Raw genomic sequence first — 7,270 nt, 5'->3', positions numbered from 1 at the left:
TCCGTCAGAACTTCTTTTATTGAATCGAGTGGGTCTTCTATTGTTACGACCAAGTCGTCCGCAAAAGCCTTAGTCTTGTATTCGTGTTGGCCAACTCTGATTCCTTTGATTTCTTTGTTGTCTCTAATAGAGTTTAATAATACCTCTAATATCATTACAAATAATAGTGGGGACAGCGGGCACCCCTGTCTTGTACCTTTGCTTACTATCAGTTCCGTCGACTCCACATTGTTTATTATCAGTCTTGCTCTTTGTTCGGTATAAATTGCTTTTATCCCATTGTAAAATTCGGTGCCCACTTCCATGTATTCTAATTGTTTCAACAAGAATTCCCAGTTTACATTGTCAAACGCTTTCTCGGCGTCGACAAATAACAGTAAACCTTCTTTGTCACATCTGTCTGTTAGGTATTCTATTATATTGATAACACTCCTTATATTGTCTTTCATTTGTCTTCCTGGCAAAAAGCCGGATTGATCTTTGTGAATACTTTCTACCAGAATAGTTTTTAGTCTCCTTGCCAGGACTCCTGAAAAGATCTTGTAATCTATATTTAACAAAGAAATCGGTCTGTAATTTTTGATTTGTTCTGGGTCAGAGTCTTGTTTGGGGATTAATGTAATCAGTGCCTCTTTCCAAGTCTCTGGTATTTCTCTTTCCTTAAGGATATTATTCATCACTTCTTGTAATGGGTTCAACAGGACCGATTCCAACTCTTTATAATATTTGCCAGTGAACCCATCTGGGCCTGGGGCTTTCCCATTTTTTAAATCTGCTATTATTGCTTTAATTTCTACTGTCTTAATTGGGGCATTCAACTCCTCTTTTGCTGCTGTGGTGATTTTATTGATATTTTTGGATTTTAGGTATCTCTCTATTTTTCTCGTCATATTCCTTCCTGTATTTTTAAAGAGTCCTCCGTAGAAGTCCGTGAAGGCTCTCCTTATTTCTTTTGGCTTGTTTATCTCTTCTCCTTCCACCACTATCCTATTTATTGTGTTCTGTTCCTTTCTTTTTTTCAGTTGCCACGCTAGAAGCTTCCCAGATTTATTGGCATATTCAAAATTCCTCTGTCTCAATCTTTTGACTTTCCATTCTACCTCTCTATTTATCAACATTGCGTATTGGGATTGTAATACTTTAATGTTTTCTTTTATTTTCTTGTTTTTTGGATTTTGACTTAATTTCTGTTCGTTCTCCTCTAATTGCTTTGCGATTTCTTTTTTCCCCTTTTCCCTTTTTTTATTCTTAATTGCACTCTGTTGAATAAAGAAGCCGCGCATTACCGCCTTACCAGCATCCCAGACCACCTTTATTTTTGTGCCTTTGCCTACGTTATCTTCGAAATATTCTTTTAGTCTATTTTGGGCCTTTTCTACTATCTCTTGGTCATCCAACAGATAGTCCTTGAGCTTCCATCTGTTTAATCTGCTTTCTTGCCCTTTCAGTTCCATTTTTACTGGGTTATGGTCTGAAATTGTTCTGACCTGTATCTCTACCTTTGTCGTTCTTCAGACTAATGCTTTCGAAATCCAAATCTGATCGAGTCTCGATAGCGACTCATTAGGTTCTGAGAAGAAAGTGTATTGTTTTTCCAGGGGGTATTTGTATCTCCAAATATCTACTAAATTACAGTTTTGTACCAGGGAAAAAAAAGTTCTAGGTAACTTCCCCTCTTTGCTCTTAGTATTCCTTTGCCTATCTCGCTCTAACGACACCACGCCATTCATATCTCCTAGTAATATAATTTTCTGATCTACGTAGTCCAGCAACTTTTCTTCGAGCCTCCCATAAAACTCTGATTTGTTATCGTTGGGGGCATATATTCCCACTATTATTATCTTTTCTCCCTGCCAGTTGATTTGAGCTGCTACTATCCTTCCTTCTTCGTCTTTGAATAGTTGTTGCGCTTCGATTTGTTTGTTAATATAGATAACTACCCCCCCTTTTTTGCTCTGGTCTGAGGATACAAATTCATTTCCCAGTCTATGGTTAATCAGAACTCTTTTGTGTTTCCTCGCTATATGAGTCTCCTGGAGACAGATAATGTCTAGGCTTTCTTTCTTCAAAATATGTTCAATTTTATTCCTCTTTCCTTTATCATTCATCCCCTTAACATTCCAGCTGTACACTTTCAACGCCATTTTGGTTTAATTTATACAGAGGAAGAGGAGAAGTTGTTATTCTTTTTAAATTTCCTCTTCCGTCGCTCCCTCCTCTCCCCCCTCCCCTCCCTGGTTCTTCTCTCCCCCCTCCAGATCCCCTCCGGCGCCATGAAGCACCTTCAGCCCAAGTTCTCCTATCTCCTCTCTTCTTTTCCACTTTCACTTGTCTCCACTGCCTTCTCCAAACCCCTCTGTGGTTCCTCCTTCACTGGTATCCTCTTTCACCACATCCTCCTCCTCTTCCCCTCCTTCCTGCTGGCTATTATGCTGACTGCTGACCCTCTTTCTTTGCAAACTCTGTCAATTGCTTACTTTCTCTCCATCATCATCATCTCCAAGTCAGCACTCCTCCTCGGTGTTTGTTCCATGCCTGCCTTCTCCCACAACAGCAGCCATCTCTCAGTACCAATCAGCATGAAAGGGTAGAGGAAGGGTCTCCTCACTGGCTAACTCCCCGCCTTCCACTCTGATTGGCTTTAAGCAGCACAAGAGGACAAGGAAGCATGTCAGCCAAGTGAGAAGACTCTTCTCAGCGGCCAACACAATAATCTTTCATGCTGATTGGTTCACTAGGCCATGTCTTCTCAACAAGACTGGCTCTGTTCTGCACCCTCCTCAAGTACTTTTGCCTGGTAAGAATATGTCATTGAACTGTGATAATGTCTCTTGCTTGCAAATGTGCCTGCTGGGCTAAAAAGGTCCCCCCACTTCAGTTACATGTATTGGAGTTATCAATATTGTGCATATGGAAGCCATTGGATAAATAAAAACCCACTCTTCTTTGAAATAAAAATTTCCCAGCCCAAAAATATGGTTCAAAACCTTGCTTATGGAACTTAACACCAAAACAGCTTAAAGCAATAAAAGTTGCATTCAGATCATTGCACAATTTCTTATACTTATCCCAGCATATTTGTCTTAAGAAGAAGAAGAAGAAGAAGAAGAAGAAGAAGAAGAAGAAGAAGAAGAAGAAGAAGAATTTGGATTTGATATCCCGCTTTATCACTACCCGAAGGAGGCTCAAAGCGGCTAACAATCTCCTTTCCCTTCCTCCACCACAACAAACACTCTGTGAGGTGAGTGGGGCTGAGAGACTTCAGAGAAGTGTGACTAGCCCAAGGTCACCCAGCAGCTGCATGTGGAGGAGCGGAGATACCAACCCAGTTCACCAGATTACGAGACTACCGCTCTTAACCACTGCACCACACTGGCTCTAGATCACTGTCTTAGATTACAAATATCTTGCAACCTGAACTGAAAATAAACTCTCCATCTCTTCACCAAACAACCTCCAACAGCCTGAGGCTGTTTACTGGAGAACAGAGATAAACACATCCATTCTCTTAAATAACTTGGAGCAAAGAGCTTACAGACCCAAGATGGATGCCTGCAGATTAGCAAATGCAGAGATTTAGGGACGCCATTCTGGATTTCTGTAGGGTTTATTCCTTAGCCCTTTTCTTCTCCTGAAGATATCCCAAAAGGCAGCGAAGGTTTAGGCTCTGAGTTTTCCTTCTCCTGGATGCACTACCTTCACAGATTAATGAGCCCCATGTGGCATCATCATCATCATCATCATCATCATCATCAAACCAGGAAGGCATTGTGTTGGCTGCAGGAGAGCTGCCCTCTAGCCTCTGGGTCTAATTTGTCCCACCAGACCTACCATTTTGGCCAAGCCATGCCCACATGTCCTACACTTGATGACATGCATGATGTTTTAAGCTCCCAATTGTTGCTTTGACAGACAAAGGCATGCTGGTAGGTATTTTGTCAAATGCAAGAGTTATTTTGAAGTCAGGGGCAATCACAGCAAAAATGAAACAGTCTTCAAGCAAACTAACAGAGCATGCACAAGATACAGTGGTACCTCTGGTAGCGAACGGGATCTGTTCCAAAGGCCCGTTCACAACATGAAAAGCACACAACCTGAAGCACCGTATCTGTGCAGGTGCATGGCACGATTTGGCGCTTCTGTGCACGTGCGAGCGGCAAAACCTGGAAGTAACTCTTTTCAGTACTTCTGGGTCGCTGTGGGATACAACCTGAAAAAACGTAACATGAAGCAAACGTAACATGAGGTATGACTGTACAGTAAAACACTTCTCCATTCAGTCGTTGGGAGCTCCAAGGATCGATAGAGGGGAGACGCCAGTTGGCCAGTATGCAGCCCCATCGCAGCCAGGGCCTCTGATGAATCTCCAGGGGTCAGACCCCATCTGAGAGACTTACCGTACACATTGTCTGGCCATTGAGATGGGATGATGAGAACAAGTAGCACCACCATCTCCAGTGTGTTCTTTCCCCTGTGGATGCCATGATATCCTTCAGCAATGATCCATAAATAAAGGGAAACTTTTGTTCTCTTTTGATGATATCTTTGAGCCTCACGGAGAGGGGAGCAGAACTAGTGCTCAACGACTGAAGTATTCTCCGATTCCATTATCTCCATCATTTCTGAATCAAGCTTCCATTTGAAGATATAGGTTTCCTTAGGTCGCTATCTGTTGGTGCTTTCCTTGTTTTGTGCACCTTTAGAAAGCACACACACACTTTAGAGAAAGAGAGAGAACAAGAATTAACCAATCAAAACTAAAGGAGTACATAATAGACATGAATATCATTAGCAGAATGTTTGGAACACACGGTCCTTTCCTTGGCCCTGAAAGCTTCCTCTCACCATTCCCTTGGGAAGTGTTATTCTAAAGCAGCAATGCGGCAGCAAGCAAAGGCTATAGCAGCCAAGTCTGCTGCATGTGGCTGGAAAGCCAAACAGGAAGTTTGTGACTGTTGCCATGGGAACAAAGGGGCAGTCCATTCTGTACTGAGCACCGGATGTTAGCTCAGTGGGTTTGTCATATGACCTGTACAGGACGTACATGGGTGGAGTTTATTCTAACTGCTGATGAGTGCAGACATGTTTTCTCTGTACTGAAGTAAAAGACAGGAATAAAAGATGTAAATAGATTTCTGTCTGCTTCTTTCCCCTCCCTGGGGACACCAAAGGGGAGGAGGAGCAGTTGGTGTGTTTTCCTCACAGCCTGAGGAGAATCGCCGGAACGGACCTCGAGTATGTTTATTCCTGCCGGGAGTCGCCGGAGGGAGGTCTGAGGAATTCAGCCGGTGCCTGAACAGATAGGCACATACCTCAAGACGGGCCAGAATTCCAACAGTGGTAGCAGAGGATGGTTGCTGTTTTCATCGACCTCTGCATCAAGAAGTGGCCTCCATGGAAGCCTGAGGTGAGAAGGCTGATTCTCTGCAGCCAGAAGCTGACCAGAAGACTCTGAAAGCCAAGCAACGGAGCCCAGGTATGAGATTTTCGGGCTTAGAAGTGTGAATGCAGATTGATTTATTCTCTGCTTCGAGGGAGCAAGGTTTGATAAAAACAGCTCCAGTCAAAAGAGAAACCGCATTCCAAACATTCCTGTGGTTAATCCTGTCCAAGGGATGGAATGCACTGTTGCTAAGCGACGCCCTTCAACGAAGGCCATGCCTCAGAGAGGAGAAGTGAAACTTAAAATGGAATGTTTTGACTACACAGTCTGAAGAGCTCTTGGAAAATTCCAACGCAGCTAGCGTTGAGAGCTGCCAGGTGGCACAGAGTGTAAACAAGCCAGCTATTGGATTTTAGAGGCTTGTGTTTGAGAATCAATGCAAAGACTCAAGATGGATGCAAAGAAGGGAGCTTTGCCTTCTCCGCCCCTTCTGACCAGTGACAATTATGCATCTTGGTCTATTAAGATGAAGGCCCTGCTGCAGAATCAGAGACTGTTTGAAGTGATTGAGAACCCCATTCCAGCAGCACCAACGCGTGCTTGGGAGTCACAGGATGTGAAGGCCAGAACTGCTATAATTCTGTGCGTGTCAGATTCGCAGCTGATCCACATACAAGATTTACTGCACGCGAAACATGTTTGGGACACGCTGAGACGGACACATCAGAGAGATGCAGGTTCTTCAGCGTTGCTGTATTTTGAGAAGCTGACCAACCTGAGGCTTGCGCCTGATGGAGATGTTCAAGCGCACCTGACGGAAATGAAATTTCTGCGTCAACAGATGGTGGAACGCAATTTCCGTCTGCAGGAGGAAGTGTTTTGCTTCATGGTAATCAACAGCCTGAATCGGACTTACAAAACAGTTGCCAGTCAGCTGGGGTCTCTCCCAGCAGCGGATTTGACTTCGGAGAGGGTCTTTGCCGTGGTTCTGAATGAACATGACAGACTTTCCGCCCTGGAAGTCAAGGACAGGGGGAGCCAAGAACGGAGTTCTAACGCCCCCACTGCTGTTGCTACTGGAGGAGACGCCGTAGCTTTGAACCTCGTCCGATGCTACAATTGTGACCAAACTGGGCATCTTCAGCGGTACTGCAAGAAGCCACGTCAGAACAGAGGAGCCAAGGCGAGCTCCACAAAGTCTGAGGCGTCAGACAAAGGTCACACCAAGCCAAAGGCAAAGACTGCAAAGGCTTTGATGTCGCTAAAAGCCACACCAGAGGTGGGAAACTTCTTTATCCTAGACACCAGATGCACGCAGCATATGTGTCGACACAGAGGACTATTTTCTACGTTTAAGAAGCAAAGCTTCGCGGTGCAACTAGCCAACGGTCAAAAGCTGGAAGCGACCGGAATTGGGACTGTGTATCTTAAAAGTCTGAACTTGACTATAAGCAATGTTTATTTGGTTCCAGAGTTGAAGTTTAATCTGCTCAGCGTTTCGCAGATTGCCAAGAAGGGACTAAAACTGTCCTATGATGATCAGAACTGTGAGATCTACAAAGATGGAGAGCTGTATCTTTCTGCCAAAGAGAAAGATGGACTGTATTTGTTGACTTTTGATCAAAGTGATTACATGAAATGTAATTCTTGTGATTCTAATATGATTTCTTTTACAGGTGTAGCCAAGAAGAACACCAAGCTGGTGACCTCGAGGGTCGACAAGGCATTTCAGCGGGTGTATGCTGATGTGATTGGTCCTTTAGCACCGTCTAGAGGCAATGCAAAGTATTACCTAATATGTGTTGATTCTTTCACAGGTTTTGTCTGGATTTATCTTTTGGAGAGACCGAAAGAAGCCTTAGAAAGGTTTAAAGAGTTTTGTGACAA

The sequence above is a fragment of the Podarcis melisellensis genome (assembly GCF_964234715.1).
Source record: "Podarcis melisellensis genome assembly, chromosome: 3".
NCBI lineage: Eukaryota > Metazoa > Chordata > Lepidosauria > Squamata > Lacertidae > Podarcis > Podarcis melisellensis.
Note: the sequence above shows the minus strand (reverse complement) of the source record.